Below are 23,295 nucleotides of genomic sequence, written 5' to 3'. Positions count from 1 at the left end.
CAATTATCTGTACTTAAAACAAGATTAAAATGGCCAAAATGCAAGATTTATCCTTGTCCTGAAGCCCAGGCACCGCATCTCTCCTGCACTAAAAGACTTCACTGGCTCCCCTTTCCTGCACGGATTAAATTGAAATCCCTCTGCATCATCCACAAGGCTGTCTGGGCGCAGGGTCCACACTATCTTCAACTGTATCTCACCAAATACTCTCCCTCTAGACCACTTTGCTCCTCTGGCACCAACTCTGTGTGTAAAGCGTTTTGCCAAATAGAGGGCAAGGGTCGCAGACTTTCCTCTGCGGGGTCCCTCCTTTGGTATAGCCTCCCCATCTCCCTGCACCTGGATCAGGATCTTCTCAAATTCAGGAAGCTTCTTAAAACTTTCCTCTTTTTCTCCTCCTTCCCTCCTTCTCTCCTCTGCTAATCTCAGTTGCTGAATCGGTGTCCTTGGCCCTGATGTATCTTCGGGGCCTTGACCTCCCACACCAATTCTATCCGGCTCCTGCATCTGCACTCCCACCTCTCTGGAGACTCACACTTACACCTCCCACAGCCCACGTGTAGCACTCAACATTCCTGCACTTCGTCTCTGGCTCACCCACGAGCTCGGACTCCCCAGCACTTACCCCCTCTTCCCTCTTCCTTTCTGCACTTGCATGTTCTGAGTGCTCACAAGGCATAGTAGGTCCGTCCCTCTCCCCCCCTCCCCCTGCTCTTAATTATAGTGTTGTAATGTATTTCCCGCCCTCGCTCCCTCCGTGCCCTGTGGGCGCTTTCAAACAGTATATTCTTATTGAATAAGTGCCTATCAAGCAAACAATACAAACATAAATACATTTAAAGAGGGCATACTTGATAGCCCAGCAGCTAGAAGACTTTCAAATACTGTTTAAGTGTAATACTGGGACCTGAATATATGGATAGCTTTGGAAGTCTAGAAGGAATTTCACTGGGCTTGTTGGTATTTTGTGCTATGTTACTTTATGGTGACACTGGCAAAAAAGGGCTATGGAAGACAGTATACCACGCGAGCACTAGCCGTCGAGATCTTGCGCATAGCTAAAACCAATCTTAATGGATATCTTTTGGATTCTGTACACCGTGGAATGGAAACCAGACATAGATCTCAGTCTCCTGTGCTATTTGCACTTGCAACTAAACTCTAGCGTGAAAAATACAGCTGAACTAAAACGATAAATGAGGTGAAATTTGAGGGAGAGAAGCACAAGATGTCTGTTCGTAGTTGGCAGAAAATAATGGGAACCAGAGAGCTCACCATCTGCCAGAAGAAACAACCCCATAAGAAAGTGAAGCCCTGGGCAACGGGAGTACTGCACTAAACAGCAGAGGCAGGAGTTACACAACTGCCAGTAAACAACTTCAAACAAGAATTCACAGACTGCAAAAAGGGAATAGGCGCTTGCCAGGACACGGACCCGAATTAAAGGCCTCATCTTCGGCTAAGGTTCCTTTTCCTTGTGTTACCCTCAGAATAATTATCAGCATAGTACCCTGCCTCTCATTATCGATGCCCAGCGACTATTAAATGTTGAAAACATTTTGGGTCAGCAACGCCACCGGTGGCGGAGTCTGCTTATGGTTGTGCACACTGTATGTGCTTTGCAAATCAGAGCCAAAATTGAATTGCACAGCAGGAGTAACTTGACTGTCCATTGCCAATTGACAACTAACAACAAACACGCTCCGTCGAGGGGCCTGCTAAGCGTAACAGCACACAATGGGCCTCATTACAAGTTCCCCGGTCCGGAATGCGGTGATTCCACAGCGACAGTAATAAAGTTTCTGCATCCGCAAGGTTGCGGAAAGATTGGCTGATTACAGGCCGTCGGTCGCGCGCACCACACGGACGTGGAAATGGTGTCACCGTCGGCACGTAAACACCCACAGAAATGGACATAGCGGCCCCACAAGCAGTGTAAAAACCGCGTCCGCCGTCGTCGTCACGGAAGCGGAAATAACATGACCGCGAAAACCAGAAATGGAGGCGGCCATGATATAAAGCACAATCCACTGCCATCCACAGTCAGCAAAGGGTAAATCTGCACAGTGAGAAGCCAAAAAGGACCACCACCATGTCAGCCAGGATCCCTGCCCAGAGGCAACGCAAACAGCACTTCAGCGAGGCGGAGCTCACTGTATTGGTTGACCACATAGTGCAGCATGCCAAGATGCTGTTAAGTGCAGACCAACGGCGTGCAACACAGCAGCGCAGGAAGGAAGTGTGGGCGGAAGCTGCACGCAAGTGCTCAGCTGTGGCCGTGACTACGAGTGTCAAGGACTGCCACAAGAGGTGGGACGACCTCAGACTGAGGGTGCGAAACCTGATCGCAACACACCGGCAACGCAGCAGTGGGACAGGTGGAGGGCCCCCTTCCCCACTGAGGCTGCAGAAATGGGAGGAGCGCTGCAGCAGTGTCCTCCACCTTGAGGCCATCCATGGGATTGGGGATGCTGAGGCAGGAGTGGGCCCACCTGCAGATGCTGGTAAGTGCACAACTATGAATGCCATATGAGTACATGTTGAGGCCAGGAGTGCCCCAAAGGACCCATTAACAACCCCCCCTCCCAGCCAGTGCATGAGTGCCCCAAAGGACCCATTAACAACTCCCCCAGCCAGGGCATGAGTGCCCCAAAGGACCCATTAACAACCCCCCCCCCCAGTGCATGAGTGCCCCAAAGGACCCATTAACAACCCCCCCTCCAGCCAGTGCATGAGTGCCCCAAAGGACCCATTAACAACTCCCCCCTGCCAGTTCATGAGTGCCCCAAAGGACCCATTAACAACCCCCCCCCCTCTGCCAGTGCATGAGTGCCCCAAAGGACCCATTAACAACCACCCCCCAGCCAGTGCAGGAGTGCCCCAAAGGACCCAATCATGACCCAGATGATCAACATCACTACAATACATGACCATCAACAATCATATGCGTGTAAATACAATTGTTCACTGATCAACCTGTCTGATGCATGTGATGCACCCATCAGGTACCACCACACAACTAATAGCATGCCCTCTGTGTCCCCCCAGCCATATCAAGTGACAGTGACATCGCATAACAACCGAGGCAATCGGCACCTGCATGTGTGGAAGCCAGCGCCCCTGCCCAGGAGGATGCCACTAGCAGTTCAGCAACTCTGCCACCAGTAGCATCTGGTACACATGTACCGGCCACCAGCACCACCATCTCCACCATCTCCACGCTGCCTGCTGCAACACAGGTGCCATGGGCACCCATCATGCCTACACAACCCACCTCAGAAAATATCTGCACTGTGGCGGAGGCAGCAGATAGCGACAACAGTGCCCCAGTATTGCAGTCTGATTTAGGGCCACAGGGGGAGGCGCCCAACCTGGATAACTTGGCATCCTTCCATGACCTCCAGTTCAGCCCAACATCACTACGCAGTCCAATGAGGTCGCCAACCAGCCCAATGGCTGAGCTCAATGCCCGCATGCAGCGGATGGAGGACCAGCAGACTACCCTCACCCAGCTGGTGGAAAGGCAGCTTGAGGAGTCCAGGCTGCAGGGGGAGAGCTACAGCACATCTGTGAGTCGGCTCTCAAGGTCAATTGGACGCTTTGCCACCACAATAGTCACCCTGGCACGCCATTAGCGGGAGGGCAATAACAACACTTCCAGTACTGTCGAGTCTATGTTGCTTGCTCAGCAAGCATATCTGGGATGTTTGCCACCAATGCTAGCAACAGTGTCATCCACTAGCACCACCCCATCCATCTCCACCTCTGCCAGTCCACGGAGGCGCTCAAGTCGCCTAACAGGGCCCTCTGGCAAGGATGCCCTTGCGCAGAAGCGCACATGCAAATGATGGCATTTGTGTTTGGCACTGCAGGACACATGGGGACAAGAAGGGTGTGAGGGGGTGGGTACGTTTGGGTGGTGGGGGAGGTCCATTAGGGGATTAGTCATTTGGGGCCTGGTTGGGGGTGGGTACGTTTGGGTGGTGGGGGAGGTACATTAGGGGGTTAGTCATTTGGGGCCTGGTTGGGGGTGGGTACGTTTGGGTGGTGGGTGGGCACGGGTGTACAGCTTCCCTACCCAATGCACATTCTGCCCTGTTGTAATGTTACAAATATATCATCATTGAAAGAAACATTCATGAGTGGTCATCCATCATTTCATTTTCAGTCAATCAATTAACTGGCATCGTCATATCCATGCAAGCTGTCAATGTGCAGTCTTTCAAAAGTAAATGCGAATCAGTGTATCCCGTGCTTGTTGTCCATCTTGTACACCCCCAGGAGTAGGTGCAGCCATCCCATCTCCATCCCCATCCCCATCTCCATCCCCATCCCCAGCGTCTGGAGGCAGTAGAATGTTCCTGCGCAAGCACAGTTTGTGCAGCATGGCACAAACGAGTATGATTTTACCAGTCTTCACTGGGCTGTAGAGCAGTGATCCGCCAGATCTGCTCAAGCAGCGGAACCAGGCTTTCAGTAGTCCAAATGTCCTCTCAATCATGCCATGTGTGCGGACGTGTGCCCTGTTGTACGCCTCCTCACACCTGTTCCTTGCCCTCCGTACAGGAGTCATCAGCCATGGCGCGAGTGCATATCCAGCATCACCTACATGGGAAGTAGATGGGGGGGATACGTCAGTGTTTGTTGTATCATGTCAAGTGCAATCATGTGTCATTGATCATTCATCCATATGTGGCAAGCAGTGGTTGGACCGGTGGTTGATTGCCATTCCTGGATCATTGTAGTGGACGTTGGCATCTGGACATTGACCAGCAAATTGATGTGCATGTGTAGTTGCCCCTGCGGGAGATATTGGGTGGCAAGTATGTTATTGTGCACTAATGTACACACATGGCGGAGTCAATCAATTGACTGTGATGATGTTGTCGATGCAGGATGTCTCATGAGCAGGCATCATGTGCATTGAGGGGGCATTGGTGCATATTGTGGGTGGATGCATTGAGTCGCTCAAGGTGTATGGGCCAGTGGTAGTATTGGCTGTGTGTGTCATGTTACAGGGTTTGTACGGGCACCCTGTGGCAACCTGTCATGTGTAGCTTTGTGATGTGTTCGTTGTGCTGACTATTCGCTCAATGGGTGGGAGGGGGATGCATGTGCAGTCGTAGCAGCCAACTCGCATAGGCCCTGGACACACACCCCAGTTCCACAGGTACTGTGCATTGGCAGTTGTACTCACCCAATAGCCATGTGCTTTGTCCAGCGTAGCGTTCCATGTACCGTGGCAATGTCGAATTGCGCAGAACCATTGAGTCATGTGTTGATCCCGGGAAACGTGCGCAGCAATGTGTTATCACTTGTGCGGCATCACATACCATCTGTACATTCAGTGAGTGGTACAGTTTCCTATTTCCGGTACACCATCTCGATCGCACGTGGTACTGTCAGCTCTATGTGGGTGCAGTCTACTGCACCTATGCAATTTGGCATGCCTGCAATGGCATGGAAGGCCACCTTGGTGGCAATGCAATGGGCAAGGGTACGGGTAGGGTGATGTGTTCAGACACATGGCGCACCAGCGCATCCAGTACCTGTACCAGTATTTTGGAGAAACAGGGTTGTGAAAGCCTGTGCAGCTCACCAACTGTGTGTTGATATGTTCCGGTGCCAAGGAAATGCAGTAGACAGGGGGGGGTGGCGGTGGTGATGTCAATGTGGCTGCTGATGTCGTCCTCCATCATGGTGGTGATATACATGATTGTTGGACGGTCCAGCCGGTATAATGTGTGGATCTGTTCTGGGGTCAAGTTCCAGGGTTGAGGCCCTGATGCAGGGTATTGCAGGCTGCCTGCGGGGTCATGCAGGCTGGACAATAGGGTTTGGCATGGGTACAGGGTTTACTAGGTGCGGCCTGCGCCTCCTCCTCCTCTGAACCATTACTGCCATCATGTGGAGTGCTGCCTGTTGGTTCAATAGCCTCAGTCCCAATGCTACTAGAGCTGCTGCATGCATGGTTATGTTTGGAGTTGGCCTAGGTGTGGCCCCTTTGTAGGCTCCCAGTGACCTGCTGGGTCCAGCTGGGCTCATTTGGTGCACCTGTGGCCTGATTCAGATCACCAGGCACTGTTGAACGTCATGTTCACGGTGGCGGCGATACCGCCACCGTGGTCACGGCTTTAATGCAATTTTTGTGGCAGTATTTCCATGCCCATGCTACTCGTAATGCTCGCAGTGTTTTGTATTGCCGGTAACGGGGGGTTTCCGTGCAGACCAAGTTTACGGGTGCCTTCACTACGTGTTGGCGGTTTATGGTGGTGGTATTTCCGGGTCCGTAGGTCATAATTTGGCAATCGCGGAAACGGAGCCGGTATGGTTATAACAGCAGCGTTAAGTCCAGACCGGAGAACTTGTAATGAGGCCCAATGTGTCTTATGGAGTGTTTGTGCCATGTCTGTCGCCTCGCCCCGTAACACTGAGGCCAGACGTCGAGCGCGACACATCAACAGACAGCATCCAAAAAGTGGAACTTTAGGCATTCAGCAAGCATGAAGAGGATGCCTCATCTGTGCACACCTCCACAGGATTTGCCAATCAGTTGGAATCCACACCTCACCACTGCGCATATCGCTGTACCACTGGGTGGGGGGCAGGTTTCAAAGGGGCCGTCGTCTTCATGGGAAACATACAATAAGGGATTGCAGAGCACAGAGTAACTGGGAAATGAATGCAGGAGTTTAACACAATCAAGTTGTTACTGGTATCATGTAAAATGGATTTGGGAATTCACTTTGGATTAGAGCTAGACATTTATCATCACTGTTGATGTCTCCGTTGGATGCCCTTGGCCGGGGGACATGTGAGGAATGTCTGTGTTGTACTGTTTTCTTGTGAGGCAATTAATATTTCTGTTTTGGTTGGGTTTAGTTTGAGGTTGCTGTTTCCCAACCAGGTGTTTATGTCGGGGAGGCATTTATTGAGGGCTTCGTCCCAGTTGCTGTCGTTAGTCATGTTAAGGAGTTTGGTGTCGTCTGACTAGCTGTAGGCTGTCAGTCTATGGGCTTCGATGAGTTTTATTAGAGGGATCATCTAGCTGTTGAAGTGGAGTGCAGAGAGGTTTGAGACTTGTGGAACACCGCATGTAAAAGTGTTCATGTTCGTTGTGAATGGTGGAATGCAGGTTCTTTGTTTGGTCGGTGAGGAAAGATTTCAGCCATTGTAGTGCAGAGCTTTGTATAGCAGAGTCTTTCAGTTTCTTGATTAGGATTGTGTATCTGATCATATCGCAGACAGCTGATATGTCCAGTAGTACGATGGACTATTGAGTGTTGTCTGTGTGAATTTTTAGGTTGTCCCATATGGGGAGGAGAGCGATTCTGCTCCACTCCTGGGCTTGGAACAGAGCTCGGGTTGGTCAAGTATTTCTTTATATATTCCTTTGCTTTCTACATGATTGAGCAGTTTTTTGTACATATGGCTGTCCAGGATTTTCGCTGGGAGCAGTAGGATTGATATGGGCCTGTAGTTAGTAGGGCCATCTATATTTCCCCTCTCATATTTTAGGAGAGGTTTAATGTATGCTGATTTGAATGACTTTGGTACTACTCCAGTGTTTAGTGATCAGTTCCTTACCAGTCGGATGTAGAGGGCTGGTGTTTTTTGGAGAGTAGCTTTTTGTAGATATCTGGTGGGCATGGGTCGCTGGGAGATCACGCTATGTTTGTATCTTGATAGCTTGTCGAAGATTTCCTCACTTATAAGTTTGAATTGATCAAGTGTTGTGTTGGACGTTTGACATACATGCCAACATTCTGTGACCAAAAATCTGTAGGAATCTTAAAGTTTCAAAAATAGTCAGGCGAGGAGGTAATGATAGGAATAGGGCGCGTCTGCAGCCCATTGTCATTGAATGAGCCCGCCGCCGTGGGTGCATTCAATGACAATGAGGCGCCTGCCATGCCTTCTGCCACCACGCCAGCTCGGGGGAGCCCTTGAAAGACTCCCCCGAGCTGGCATGGTGGGGGGCTAATGTCGCCTTTTGTCAAAGGCACCCGCGGCGGAGGGGCGCATTTAGCCCACTGCCGTGGGTGGCTTTTACATCAAAAGCCTGCATGCCGCACCTTCTCCCACTATGCCAGCTCAGGGGAGCCCTTGAAAGACTCCGCCGAGCTGGCGTGGTGAGGGGCTAACGGGGCCTTTAGTGAAAGGCACCCAGTGCGGAGGGGCGCATTTAGCCCACTGCCGTGGGTGCCTTTGACATCAAAAGCCTGCATGCTGCCCCTTCTCCTGCTACGCCAGCTCGGGGAAGCCCTTGAAAGACGCCCCTGAGATGGCATGGTGGGGGGCTAATGGCGCCTTTTGTCAAGGCACCCGCAGCGGAGGGGCACATTTAGCCCACTGCCGTGGGCGCCTTTTACATCAAAAGCCTGCATGCCATGCCTTCTCCCGCTATGCCAGCTCGGGGGAGCCCTTGAAAGTCTCCCCCCGAGCTGGCGTGGGCAAAAAAAAGAAATATATAAAAAAAAAAAAATCCGTAGGGTTGGCAAGTATGTAACTATCTACTTTAAGGTGTTGACAATTATTTGTTGCAAATCGTGATGTCCTGAAAGCCTTATGGTTAAAGATTGAATACGAGGACAATATCAAAAAATCTCCTACATAGCTAGTGAAAGTCAGCACCCATGTCTGCGGCCAACGCGTAAACATCACTTCCTTCTTAAAAAATCACCTTACCGTGGAATAAGTACAACATGCAACCGTAAATAACCCCCCTGCCCTCCACACCCACCGTTACATGCTACCGTGGAATGTGCTATGTTAAGAAAATTCGATAAAATCAGCATTTAATCAACCAACTATTAAACCAAGTAACTTCCAGCGACACATTCTTTCCCCACAACAGACCCCATAGTGTTGGTTTATACATATTATGGAAAGCATTGCCACCGAATTATGTGTGGGTCACACGGTGTTGCTAGGTCTGAAAAAGATCCGGGACTACGCTAATGTCGGGACTGGCGGGATTCGGGGCTAGCTGTAGCCCTTTGGTTGTAGTCCCTGAGCTTCTATCCGGGGCTACAACCAAAAGACCAGGCGCTATAGCCCCCTTACGCCTCTCCCAGCAACGTCACCAAAACAGAATTTTGAAAGGCATGGAGCATTTCAGTATGCATATCCGTTAATGTTTGTTTGTTTGTTTGTTTATTTATTTATTGTGCGCACCAGACCCTAGGGTAGCAGGGCGCAAGAGAACAAGGAGGTTTACAGCTTAGTTAACGTTTACAGGTTACAGATTAGTTAACGTTACAGGTTACAGGCATAGTGGACATTTCGAATCTGCAGGGTAGGGCAAGTGCAAGTGCAGATAAGGCGTAGCTAAACAGTCAAATCTATGGCGATCAAACAGTAAAAGCAGGTTAGTACAAACATTATAAGAAGACGTTACGTATAAAGTGACATACGCTATGTCGCATTCTCAATAAGCCATTTTATGGTGTTCTTTCTGAAGTTATTGAAGGTTTGGTCAGATCTGAGTGCACGGGGTAGGGAGTTCCATAACTGTGCTGCCTTAACTGGGAAGCTGGAACCTCCAATGGTGGCTAGTTTGAATCTGGGCACTAGGAGGCAGTTGGGGCTGGCTGTCCTTGTGAGTCTCGTTGGATTTTTCCTGTTGAAGCGTTCTGAGAGGTATCGGGGAGCTTTGTTGTTTAGGCATTTGTGGATAAGGGACGCAGATTTAAGGTTGATTTTTTCTTGGGTGGAAAGCCATTTGTGTTTTCGTCTTATTTCTGAAATGTGTGCACTTCTGGGGATACTTAGGGCCGCTCTAAGTGCATTGTTTTGGAGCACTTGGATTCTGTGGATGATTTGTTTGGTAGTCCCTATGTAGAGGGCGTTGCAATAATCTAATTTCGATAAAATGAGGGCTCTAGCTAGAATAAGACAGCTGTCCTCTGAAAGGAATGGTTTCCCAGCTCGTATTAACTTGCATGTATAGGCAGTGGATGATGACAGTGAGTTCACCTGTTTGGTGAAAGATAGTGTCGCATCAAGGTAAAAACCTAGGGTTTTTACTTCTCTGGCGACCTTGATAGTGTTGCCATCGATGATGAAGGCGGAGTAGTTTTGGTTAAGTTTGGAGATACGGGCTGCCGTGCCCAGGATGATGAGCTCTGTTTTGTCATCGTTCAAGCATAGGCCATGGTTGGCCATCCATGCCTGAACGATGCTATAGACTCTATTCACCAGAGCCAGATCTTCGACGTAATCCCCAGTAAGTGGTAAGAGAATCTGAGTATCATCTGCATAGTTAGTGTAGGTGATACCCAGATTATCAAGATCGTCAAAGAGTGGCTTGGTGAAGATGTTATAGAGTGTCGGCGAGACGCAGGATCCCTGGGGCACTCCGCAGGTGATTGGGATAGGGTCTGCTGCCGCTGCGGGGGAGAACACCCTCATAGTCCTGTCACTAAGAAATGATTGAATCCATACTATAGCCTCCTCTGAGAAGTGGGCAGCCGAGTCCAGGTGATTACATAGGACTTTATGATCCACCAGATCAAAGGCGGCTGAGAGGTCTAGAAGGAGGAGGAGAGCTAGTTTTCCCTCGTCTCTGAGTGAATCTATTTGGGCTTTTAGGTCGATAAGGGCAGTCTCTGTGCCGTGTTGCGGACGGAAACCGGATTGGCGGGTGCCGAGGAGATGGTTCAACTCAAGGAAGTTCTGGATTTGGGTGTATGCTACCTTGTCTAATATTTTTAGTAGGAAGGGAACCGTGGTGATGGGCCTGTAGTTAGTAGGAATGTTGGGGTCCAATGTTTGCTTTTTTAGGAGGGGGAGTACCCAAGATTCCTTTAGGTTGCGGGGGATGGTGCCCGTAGTAAAGGAGGCATTGATAAGTTTTGTGATAAAGGGGGCTAAATCCCTAGCCGCATCCTTGATCAGTTGTGCGGGGCATTGGTCGCCTTTGCAATTAGAAGGTTTGAGAGTCAAAATGGTCTTCTCTACCTCAATTACTGAGACCTTGGAGAAACGGAATTGGGTGGATTCTGGGTTGTTGGATGTGGGAATTTTGACTATCAGAGGTTGAGTTGGCAGAGAGGCTTTCTTTAGGGCAATTTTTGTTTGGAGGTTGGATACTTTGTTGGTTAGTGCTAGTTGTATGTCTGTGCACCAAGTTTTGTCTTTGATGGAGTCATCCTGTACTGTGATAGGGGTTTCCAGTTCCTTTAGGATGGAGAATAGCTCCTTCATGCTGGAGTTGGATTGGGAGATCCTATTATTATAGGTTTCTTGTTTGGCCAGGATGATGTCTCTTTTGTATTGCGAGGAGATGTTAATTAAGTTAGTTTTATTTTCAGCGGTCGGAAGTCGGTTCCAAGCTGTTTCGCATTTTCTCTTCTGTAGTCTTAAGTTTTTTAGGTGGGGTGTAAACCATGAGTTCAAATGCTTTTTGGGTTTACTGATCCGAAGTTTAAATGGAGCAATACTGTCAAGAGCAGAGCACATGGCTGCGTTGAATGCATCCACTAGGATGCCTGGGTCAGAGTGGTCAGGTAGGGAATTTAGTTTGGGTAGGATGTGGGGCAGAATATTGTCGGCTGTAATGTTTTTCTTGTTTCTCGTTAAGGTGGGTGTGGCTGGCGTGGGTGTTAAGACTATGGGTCTTTTGGTGTTGAGGGTGAAAGAGATAAGGTAATGGTCAGACCATATTTGGGGGGTGATGGCTGTTATAGAGGGGTAGCAGTTGTGACTGGCAATCCAGTCTAGTGTTCTTCCCTTGATATGTGTGGAAGTATTCACGAACTGCGTGAAGCCTAGCACTGACAGAGTATTGCCTGTGGCAGTAGCATGATGGTCGTTGATATCGTTGAGCCCTAGATTGAAATCTCCTAGTACTAGTGTTTGGGAGGATTCTTTTAGCTTCTCAGAGATAACAGTGGTGATGTCTTCAGTGAAGGTGCTGACGGGGCCAGGGGGTCTATAGATAAGGTGGATATTTAGTGTTTGGGAGTTTGCAGTCGGTAATTTGATAGAGAGAAGCTCGCAGGATTTGAGGGAGGGTGTGGGTGTGATTCTCATAGAGAGATTAGATTTGGCGATAATTGCAATTCCTCCTCCGCGCGAGTCTGGTCTGTCAGCTCTGAGAATGGTATAATGTGTTTCAGGCACACACACTTTATTTTAAAAATCAGTAACCCAGTTTTAAATTTCCTGTGTTTAACATTGTTTTTAAAGTAGATTTTGCAAGTGCATTTCTACTTCCTGATGTAATGATGGATCATACTTTAAAGGGCCTCCTCATGCTAGCGGGATTATTTGCAGATCACTGGTCTGTAGAAAAGTTCAGCTGTTTTTGCACTAAGGCCCATTATGCTTTCCTTCCCATAAAAAGTGCTTTGAAAAACTGCCACAGTTCTTTGACAGTGACATTTTTTGTGATTATAAAGTGGATTTCATTTCACGTTTTCTGCATAAATAACCCAAGAAACCTGTTAAACAGACCAACAATTTTCTTTATGAATCAGGTCCTATGTTTGTAACAAATTGTTGCCGCAACTGGGAATGACAGTGTGACAGGCGCGGTAGGTTATTAATGCGAATGACAGACTGCAAATCAGAAATCATCGCAGTGCCTCCATATGAGCAGCAACTTGTGCCGAGTTGAATCACCGGGAAAGCTAAAGATATCCATGGAAAAGGAATCATCGAACGGGCACAAAGATGTATCCCAAAGTACCTGGAAGTAATTGAGAAACAGCGCAATGCGTGAAAACTGTCTCACAGTATTGCTTGCACGCCCCCACCAGAACCTCCCACCACCGTGGCAAGAGCTCCATAACACCCTAGTTGACAATGTTATATTTTACCATGTTAACAAGGTGTGCTACGCCTATATTATGTGGGATGAGAATAGCGTAAACAGAATATTTTTTCTCTTACCTGACTGAGAGTGAGTCCGGTCGTCCAGACAGACACTAGTGACTCAACTTAGCTGAGGCACTGGCACTGCCCGAAGGATCACGGCACTTGACGCTGCAGACAAACACTACCAACGGTGCGCCCGGGTCACGTGACTGCCCATCTCAGATTTTGATTGATGAGAGGCGTGCGCCTCGCCAAGCGCACGCCTGTGTCATCAATCAAAATCTGAGATGGGCAGTCACGCCCCCAGTGCTCTGGGGCCTCAGGCACAGGCCTGAAAATCCGTAGTGCAGCCACGAAAGTCGGTAGGCGGTAGGACTGCTTAAAAAGCGGTATCCTACCGCCTAAATCGGTAGGGTTGGCAAGTATGGTTTGAGATGCCGGTTTCTGGAAGGGTGTTTGTGGTCCTGCGGGATGTGTCAATGGCTTGTTGCATTGCTTCTATTTTGTCTCTTAAGTGTGTTATGCTCACCTGGTATCCACAGGGGCGCCACACAATACTGGATGGAGGTCTAAGTGCTATCCCAGACCCCTCTCTGCTTGGTTATGTGCCAGACGTTGGGTAGCGCCTATAACAGGAGAATGGAGGGTTAAGATACTGGTTCTGTGAAGGGTGGACTCCCACCTCCCTCTGGTCCGAAATCCCCTCCTTTGGGGTTATTTCTCACCACAGAGAGTTATTGATGCGCAGAGCACTGCACTGTTTCTTGGTGTTAATTGGTAACCCGTGTTCTCTTCTCTTCTTTGTACAGGTTGCAGTGATGTTCTGGAGTGATGGGCGATCGAAGCGCTGCTTGCCATCTTGTTCCTTCTCCCTTGCAGGTTGCGGTGAAATCTGGAGATGGGCGAGGTAAGAAGCGCAGGGTGCTGCCAGGACTCGCTGCTTGCCCAGGTAAGAATTGTTATTAATGCTGTCCTTGTTTCTTTACCTTTGCAGGTTGCGGCGAACTCTGGAGATAGGCGAGGTAAGCGAATCTCAGGATGGATTTAAGACTGGTTACTTTACAGGTAAATGTTCTTGCTCGCTAATGCGGTTCTTGTTCTGCCAGGTTATTAATGGAATCCAGAGCTAGGGCTTCAAAATCGGGCCGCCGGAGAAGCAGATGAGCAGGAGCTGGACACGGTGAGCGTTACGCTGCAGGAGTGCAGAATAACGCGAAGCGTGTTCTGCTGTTTGGGTGTGGTTTAAATAGCCCAGGTAAAGTAGTTCCAGGCCTAGCCACACCCAAAACACTAGACCGCATGGCTTGGTTCTAAAGAACTGAGCTGTGTAATAGGCCTCCATGTTGGATTAAGGTCCAAAACTGGTAATGCTTTATTCCTGATAATGAGCCTGGCGCCAAGGGCACCAGGACTGACTCCATTTATGTTTATGAGGGAGTTTTAAGGCCCTTGGGGCCAGTGTGAAGGGCTTTAGCCCCACTGCTGCCAGGTGGCTGTTATACCTGAGGGGGTCAGGGGCATGGATCGTGACAATGTGGGCCATGATTAGGGCTGGGCGATATGGACCAAAAGTCATATCTTGATATTTTTGGGCTGAATGGCGATATACAATATATATCTCGATATTGTTTATGTGGGTTAAATGCTCAGTCGTAAGCGAACTACACGTGAGATGTCACAAACAACTTTGCTGCCGTTTACGTGATATTGAATTGAGGTCCTGCCAACCGCCCCACCACCCCCCACCCCTGCCTGATTGGGTCGTTTTTCCTGTGCATCTTGTTGCAGCTAGGGTCTAGGACCTTCGCTGCCATGTGCACAAGCACTTTTGTGAGCAGTTTTTCAGCCGGGCAGCCCTACCGACTAAGACTACGGGCCCAAGGCAAAGGACAGCTCCTTGTAGAAGCAGCTCCAGTCCATGTTTGCCTGTGTTCGACTTGGGAAGCCGGCTGCCATCAACCAGCAGCGACTAACAAGGTGAGTGGCCTGGGTGGGGAGTACAGCAATCACTGTATTCCAAAAGCCCTACCACCCATCACATCTACATGATATAGCACACCAAGGCAATCCAGCTAGTAAGTAGTGCTCCCATCAGTGCAGTACACCAATCACTTAAATGTCATTGCACTTACGGTTTTCCTCCAGTTGTAGGCGTTTCTCCCTATATCCAGATATCCCAAACCTAGGTGCGTCTGCATTTACTTTTAGTGTTGTGTCCCAATTTTAGGCGTTCCTCCCTCTATCCAGATATCCCAAACCTAGGTTTGTCTGCATCTACTGTTGTATCCCCATTGTAGGCGTTTCTCCTTCGATTCAGATATCCCAAACCTAGGTTTGTCTGCATCTACTGTTGAGTCCCCACTTTAGGCGTTCCCCCTTCCAGTCCTATCTCCATTAAAACCCTGCCACTCTTCTGACCTTACTTAACAATCTAACTGTTTATACCCAAGACTGTTGTCTCAAATTTGAGCGCTTTCTCCCGATAGCCAAGTGTCCCAGTTTTTGCTGTTTTGTGCCTGCGGCTGTTGTCACAGTTCGTTAGACTAGCTGGTGTTTGTGCACTGTATCGGTTTCACTCTTGCTGCTATCGTCCCAGATCTGGGCATTCTCTTCCCAATAGCCAGGTATCCCAAATCTAGCAAATAAAAGTTGCTGCTGCCGTCTGAACTTTGACTGTTTATACTTTTTTTTTTTGCAATGTAACAAGTGCTTTTATTTATCAAAAAACGCTCAAAAGAGATTATTAAGTCCAGGGAATTAACAATATTTTTTTGTCATAGAAGTTATAGCTAGAGAACTTCGCATACGTCAAATGTTTATAATTTCTTCATGATACGCTGATTTCGATCAACGATCGATTAATCTCAGTACTCCAATTCTTTTGTGTCCTTATGTTACACCTGCAAATCTTTGTAATGACGCTCATGGTGTGCACTTTCAAGGGCAATGTTTTTGCTTCAGAACGATGTCACATCGTGTGCTCCTTCTTGCTCGTAACGCCAAAGGGCAGATTGGTTCCTGTCGGTCGTCCCAAAAAAACGTTATGCTATAAGCACTGTTTATGGTTATCTGCCACTGTTTTTTTTAAAAAAAAAAAATTAAAACAATTTTATTAATATATTTAAACCACCAACACAAACCAAACTTGCAGTTTATACAATAACATTTCGATTATACATTCTTCAATCGCGTTCACTGCTTCCCTTATCCCACCCCCCGTTACGAGCCTATTTCTACTGATGTTCTATTCTCGCATCTTGTGATGGAGTATTCATTTCCGAGGGTTCTGGTAGGTCTTGCATTGACCCAAATAGTTCCGCTATCAGTAGTTTCCAGGCCATCAAGGTCTCGGCCGCCTCCTCCCCCCCAACACTACTAGCCCTCTTGCCATACCGCGGTTTCCGCCTCCGCCCACTTTTGTAAATCTTTCCACCATACTTCCAAACGTGGTTTGTGACATGTCTTCCATCCCGTAGCAATTCTCCTTTTCACAAGCGCATATGCCAGATCTTTCAGTTTGCTTACGTGCCCAAGTTTATGTGGCCTAGGGATCCCCCCTAACAGGCAGGCCCACACTGTATCCACCACAATCTTGATACCCTTTTCTGCGAGTTTATGTGCGACCTCCCCACAGAAGCTCTCAATCGGGCACGACCAAAACATATGCACCATGCCCGCGTTCTCCTCATTACATTTAGGGCATGCCTGCCGTCCTGCATTTTTTAACTTGGCTATCCTTTGGGGTGGCAGGTACGCCCTATGCGTAATATACAGTTGCATCTGTTTGAGTTTTGCATTCCTCGATACCTTCTTGTGATACCCTTGGACTCGTTCCCACATCCCATCTTCCATCGGGGCTCCTACCTCGTTTTCCCATTCTAGTATCAGCTGCGTCACCTCCTTTCCCACTTTAGACATCATCATCTCATATATCCTAGATTTCTCATGCCCCCCATCCGCTATATCATATATTACGTCTATAATAGCGTCTGGTTCTCCTTCCAGCACCAGTTCGGGCCACGTTCTCTTGATCTTCCACACCAGTCTATGATACGTGACATATTGGCCAATGTGTAGCCCAGTTCCCACCCCCAGCTCCTCAAAGTCTGTTATAGCGCCATCCTGCCAAATATCCCCCATCGTCACTATCCCAATCGGCTCCCAGTGGTTCCTAATCAACTTCCTTAATCGCTCTTCCCCACCCGCCAGCGCAACCCGTGGCACCTGTGGGGAGCACGGGTATGGGTTCTCCATCAATCAACAAGCCCTGCGCCACATCTTCCACCCGAGTACCATCATCTCTGGGCGCCCTTCCATTACTGCTGGGGGCAACCACATAACCTCCTTCAGATAAAATGGGACACAGTCCTGCCCGAACAAACTGGTTTCAGTGGTTACCTCTTCCGAGAGCCATTTAGCCACATATTGCAGCTGACTTGCAACGTAATAGACTTCATAATTAGACAGTTTTATACCCCCCTTCTCATAAAAATTCTGCAGCTTCCAGAGGGCTAATCTGTTCCGTGTGCCGTGCCACAGGAAGACCCTGCACATGCTGTCCAGTCTGCTGAAGAACTTCTTTGGTATGAAATACGGAATATTCCCAAAATAATGCAAGAGCCTAGGCAAGACCACCATCTTTAGCATCACACCACGTCCCATCATTGCCAAAGGCAGCTTTACCCAGAACCGCATGCAATTCTCAATTTTCTTGATGGCTACCTCTGTATTGCGCTTGTGCTCTTCTTCAACCGTGTGGTATATATCTATGCCAAGGTAGCGGAATGTACTAGCTGTCCATGGTACCTGCAACACTGGTAATTGTTTCGGGGAGATCCCCTTATACACACCTAATGGGAACATGCTAGACTTCTGAGGGTTCACGGCTATACCAGACATTTCTGCATACCTTCCCCATCACCTCCAAAATGTATTGGAGGTTTTCCTCTGGATGCCGCAAATACAGTAGTATGTCATCTGCGTATAGGGATATCAGGTGTTGTTCACCCCCCACAGGGATGCCTATTGTGTCATATTGTTGCCTCAAATAGATTGCTAGGAGTTCCAGGGCCAATATATAAAGCATGGGGGACCATGGACAGCCTTGTCTGGTTCCCTTTTGGAGTTTCCATCTCTCCGATATCACTGACCCTGTTTTAACTCTGGCCAGCGGTTCGCTATATAACATTTTAGCCCACTGTAAATATCCTGGACCCATCCCATAGCCAGCCAGGGATGCCAACAACCATGGCCATTGGACAGAGTCGAAGGCCTTTATTGCGTCCAGCGAGACAATCGCCAGTTCGTCCGCGCTTTCGTTTCCATATTCAATGACTCTATGGAGCCTTCTAAGATTGTTAGATATGTTTCTATTGGGGACATAGCCTGTCTGGTCTGGATGTATTAATCTGCTTATGACCCTTCGTAGCCTATTTGCCAGAACGGCAGTTAGAATTTTACTGTCTTGATTTAACATCGACAGGGGTCTATAAGAACTACAGCTATGCCCAGGTTTATTAGGTTTGGAAAGTGGTATTATAATCGCTTCTCTGAGTGACTCTGGCAATCTGCCTAGCTCATACGCCTCATTCAGCATATCTAGCAGTGGGGGGGGAGGGGGGGAGCACCTCATCCTTCAATATTTTGTAAAATTCACTTGGGAGTCCATCAGACCCCAGGGTCTTACTAGTTGGCAACTGTCTCACCACCTCTCCTAATTCCTCCAAGGTGATCGGTGCGTCCAGCTCCTCCCTTTCCTCAATACTAATCTACGGCAGTCCTATGTCCTCCAGTGTTTCCGTTATCATTGCACGATTATCCTCTCCGTTGTCCCCATACAGCTGCCCGTAATAGTTTGCAAATTCCTGATTAATCCCCTCTTGGGTGTCCACCACCCCTCCGTCTTCCCTTGTTATTGATCTGATCGGGGGTCTAGGGGTTTCGCTCTTATATAACCATGCCAAGATGCGTCCTGGTTTATCTCCTCCCACATGCTGTCTCTCTATGTACTTTTTATAGTTAAAGTTACACAACCTCTCCCAGAGCCCTGCACACTTTTGCTGCAGCTTTAGTATCATATCAGCGTTTTGGCTGGTGCCGTCTACTCCCTTCAGTGCCCTTTCCAGTTCTCCCTCGGTGTCATGCAGGTCCGCCAGGATCCAACCCTGCAACCCCTTAGATTTCGCAATGGCCACCCCCGTCATCACAACCTTGAAGGCCTCCCACAATGTGCCCGCCGACTCCACACTGCCGTATTCGTCTCAAAGTAGCTGACAATCTCTTCCCTCATGTCCTCCCTAAAAAGGGGGTCTCTGAGGGCCTCTGCCCTGAGGCGCCACGTGGGCTTCTTGCTCTTGGGGGGCAACACTGCCATCCAAAGAGCAGGGGCAAGTGGTCTGAAAGGACCCTAGCTTTATATTCAACCTGCATGATCTCTGTTAGTATATCAGGAGTGACAAAGACATAATCCAGCCTTGTGTGCAGTTGCTGTGGGGCGGAATAATGCGAGTATTGCCTCTCATGAGGATGTCGCGCCCTCCATGCATCTTCCAACCCAAAGTCATGCAGCAGCGTCTGTAATGCTTTGGCCGACAGGGCAGGCCTATCCATTTTTCCATCTGATCTGTCTACCTTAGGGTTTAATACATAGTTAAAGTACCCTCCCCAAATCACCGCACTCCCCACAGACATGCTAAGATTGTTACACAGGGTTTTAAAGTATGCCATTGTGTTCTGGTTCGGGGCATACGTATTCACAACACTTATTTCCCAGTTCTCCACCAATCCCCTCACTACCACCATCCTCCCGTCCATCTCAACCAGAGTCTTTAACAGCTGAAACGGGACGTGTGGTGCCACTCAGATGATCACACCCCTAGCGTAAGCCGAATATGGTGAACCCACCACGGTTCCCTTCCATTTCCTCCCAATCATCTCCATTTTATCTCGCGTTAGGTGTGTCTCTTGTAATAAGGCAATATCTATCTTCTGTCTTCGTAAATATAGAATGACCTTGTTTATCTTCAGGTAACTATTAAGTCCCCTTGACATTCCAAGTGATTATTTTAAGCTCCCCCATGGCATGTCAGAATCCCTCTTCTTCCCCCACCTATGCAATCCAGCTCCAGTCGCTTACCTTGTCTAGTAGGCTCGTACCCCAACTTAAAGTCCCCCTAACTATAAACACAACAACCCTTCCCACCTCCCCCACACACCCCTCCCCACCTTTCCCCAACAACACCCTCCCAAACTGTTGCCCAGCTCCATCCCTGGATCTCAGGCACCCCCGCATCTAGCCCTTTCTGGCTAAAGCCTGTACTCGCGGCTCAGAAGGGTAAAGTCGCCCTAATGGCCACCTTACTACTAGTTCTTGGGGGTAGGTTGCCTCCATCCTGCCGCTTCCGTTTATTTTAAATATCCTACATCTAGTGCTACCCAGGTCAATTGCACATTTTGTTCGCTATATTCAAGTCCAACAGGGTTATAGAGTGCATAAGCTACACCATACAGTTCAAATGTTCAGAAGCCTCATGTGAGGACTCCCCTCCCACTTATCCCCTCAGTGTTCTCGATACATTTTCCTCACTTATCGCGTTTCTGGCGATCTTGCTCCTCATCTTGTTCTGGGCTGCCCTGCAAGTCCAGCCACTTCGCCACTTACTCTGGGGTGTCAAAGAAGAGCGCTCTACTTTTGTGCAACACTTTTTAGCTTTGTCGGATACAAGAGCATGTACCTGATACCAGCCATGCGCAGTCTCCTCTTGACCGCCACGTAGCTATAACTCTGTCTTTGCACCAGCATAGCATAGTCGGGATACGCCGTGATGTTGGAGGATGCTCTTTCTATCGTTCCCCCTTTCCCTGTCTTTATAGTTCAAAATGTTCACAATTATTGCTCGCGGTGGGGCCCCTGGCCGTGGCTTCCTCATCAGGGCCGGATGTGCACGTTCAACCGTGAACCCTTGTGAGAGCTTGTCTGCCCCCATCTCTTGCAGAATCATATTTTCCACATAGTCCGTGGGGTCCTGGCCTTCTTCCCCCTCCGGCAGGCCGACCACCTGGATGTTTTTCCGTCTTGCCCTTCCTTCCGCTTCTTCCGCTCGGTTTTCGAGGTTAGCAACCTGTTGTCTTAGTATGTGGACCTCCTTCGCATTCTGTGTGCTGACATCTGTGTTAGTCTTGACCGCACACTCCAGGCCACTCGTCCTTTCTGCCAGTGCCCTGACATCCTGTCGCAGCAGGGTAACTTCGATCCCCACTGCATCTATTTTGTTCTCCAAAGCCGTTCATAAATCTGCCATAGTGGTCCCCCATTTGGCATTCAGTTCTGTTATGGTGGCTAGGACCTGATGATTTTCCCCTTGAGGGGTACCTTCCACGGAAGCGGCCGCTCCACTTTGTGCCCGGGTCGAGGGGGTCAGCTGTGCCTTTGCGAAGGTCTCCATTGTGGGTTGCTTGCTCTTGGCCCTCACTCCTTTAACTGACATTGTGCCAACTTCCCTACGCGTCTGGTTCCAGCCCTTCCGCGTTATCGTACCTCCGCCTGTTCAGTCAGGCGCTGAAACATCTACTTCAGAGCGTAGCGATGTGTGGCGTCATGCAAGGTTGTGTTTCGAGTAGGCTATGTCCTCCCACGTCCTCCTCTGACTTCTGTAGGCAATGTCTCCTTAGCCTGCTCCTGCAGGCCAATATGCGCCCCTTCCCTGCCACCACCACCACTGTGCCTCGGGCCTCCGTAGAGTGCGGTGTTGTGTATCCACTTTGAGGGGAACTGTCCCGCAGCATCTGCATCCAGCCTACTTAGTTCCGTACTCCTGCGTATGCCACCATCCAACGACCGTCCTGACCCCTTCCTGGCCCCTTCTTGTTATTGCTATGCAAAAGTCCTCATATATTGTCCATTATTCCTGGCAACATGTCCCGCTATATCTGGTGTCGTCCGGGCCCCTCAGCGAGGGTCTACCTACCGTGTCAGTAGCCCATTGTTCAAATGGCTCTCTCCAGACCACACCGTCTCCCACCGTTTTCTCGGGGCACATCAGTTCTGCTTGGATGCCACCACCTCCGTATTGCCCAGCACAATGTTTCACGTGACAGGCCTTTAGTGCCCACATCCCATTACGCTCCCCACTTAATTGGTGACTGGCCCGCACAGCGTGCTTATTCACTTGACATCGGCGGGAGGCAGACTCTTGTGTAGGACTTCCTCTTATGCATTCACGGGTAGTAGGAATACACGCAAGCCGCGCCGGTTCCCTCCCACTCTGCACGGCTCGGTTGTCACTGTTCGTTCGGGGTTGCAATGTCAATTGCCATATTTCCCTCTTTTCGCCAGTTATCTGACCACTCTCATCTGGGGCAACAACACTGCCGTATTTAGCTGCCACTTAACACGCCCACAGCATTTACTGCGCTGTCCACCCACCGCTCCAAGTTCCATAGGTGGCCTCACCTTGGCAAGGCACTTTGGTGTGTAGGCCTATGTTATTAACCCCGTGGGGAGCGAGCAGGGACAAGGCCAAAACCCCTGCACAAGTATTAGGAGCCAAGCTTATTGATCACAATCCAGGCACAGTTTCGCCATGTCTGCTGTTGCTGCAGCAGACCCTTTGTCATCCGCTATCTTGTCTTCACTGTATGTGCTCATCCGTGTACCAGAGTGTTCCTTTTGTTCCCAACCGTTCACTAGCTCTTCATGCTTCCACACTGCATCGCGGGGCTCCTGTTCCAACGTTATCATGCACTGTTCATGAGGCACTCCGATTATTTATTTAGCCTTTCCGTTGCATACGGGCCGCGCTGACACCGTCCTTCAGCGCGGCTCTCCTGCCAATGTTCGTTCAAGATCACGCTACAATGTATCAGTCCTTTCAGTCCTCCCGCGTTACAATCTGCGCAGCAATTTAAGGCATTCCATCGGGGCCTGCAGCTACAATGAATTTGCAGCTGGTGCCCCTCCACTGGACTACTGCGCCCGTTACACGGCGCGCTTCACCGCTCCTGGCGCCGCAGCTTTCCCCATCCCGCTCAGCGCTGCGTCCTGCCAGCCAGCACCGTTCACAGCATGGGGAGCGAACAGGCAAGAGATCAATGCACTCCCCAGATGTCCACTGCCGGGCCGCTTCTTTAGTCTCCCTCGCACTGCTGGGTCTATTCCTCAGTCGCGGCTGCGACCCCTTTGTCATCCGCCATCTTGCCTGTCCACAAGTATACGTGGCTGTATGTTGCAAAGTTCGTTTTCTCCGTGATGCTTAGATCAGCCTCCTTGTTTCTCTTCCTTGCTTTCTCCTTCCACTGAAAGCCTGCACACATGCCGACCCAACGCCACCACCGTGCACCACACCCCCTCCAACTCTCAGACCAGAGGAGCCCTCTGGCACTTCAAAAAACATTGCCCCACCGCCAGCTCAACCATTGCACATCCCTCGGGGAACACACTCTGCACCTCTCTCACCCCCACAGCTAGAACCCCAG

The 23,295-nt window shown here is 49.4% G+C and overlaps 1 protein-coding gene across 1 annotated transcript in view; it reads right to left on the bottom strand.

Moving 5' to 3' along the window:
* Window positions 1–23,295, bottom strand: part of LOC138480805 (cysteine-rich hydrophobic domain-containing protein 2-like) — a 455,363-nt gene that overhangs the window by 352,028 nt on the left and 80,040 nt on the right. The window lies entirely within an intron of this gene.

This window comes from Ambystoma mexicanum, chromosome 5p (assembly GCF_040938575.1).
Source record: "Ambystoma mexicanum isolate Mex_15411 chromosome 5p, UKY_AmexF1_1, whole genome shotgun sequence".
Taxonomy (NCBI): domain Eukaryota; kingdom Metazoa; phylum Chordata; class Amphibia; order Caudata; family Ambystomatidae; genus Ambystoma; species Ambystoma mexicanum.
The sequence above is the reverse complement of the archived record's forward strand: the minus strand, read 5'-3'. Positions and strand labels throughout refer to the sequence as shown.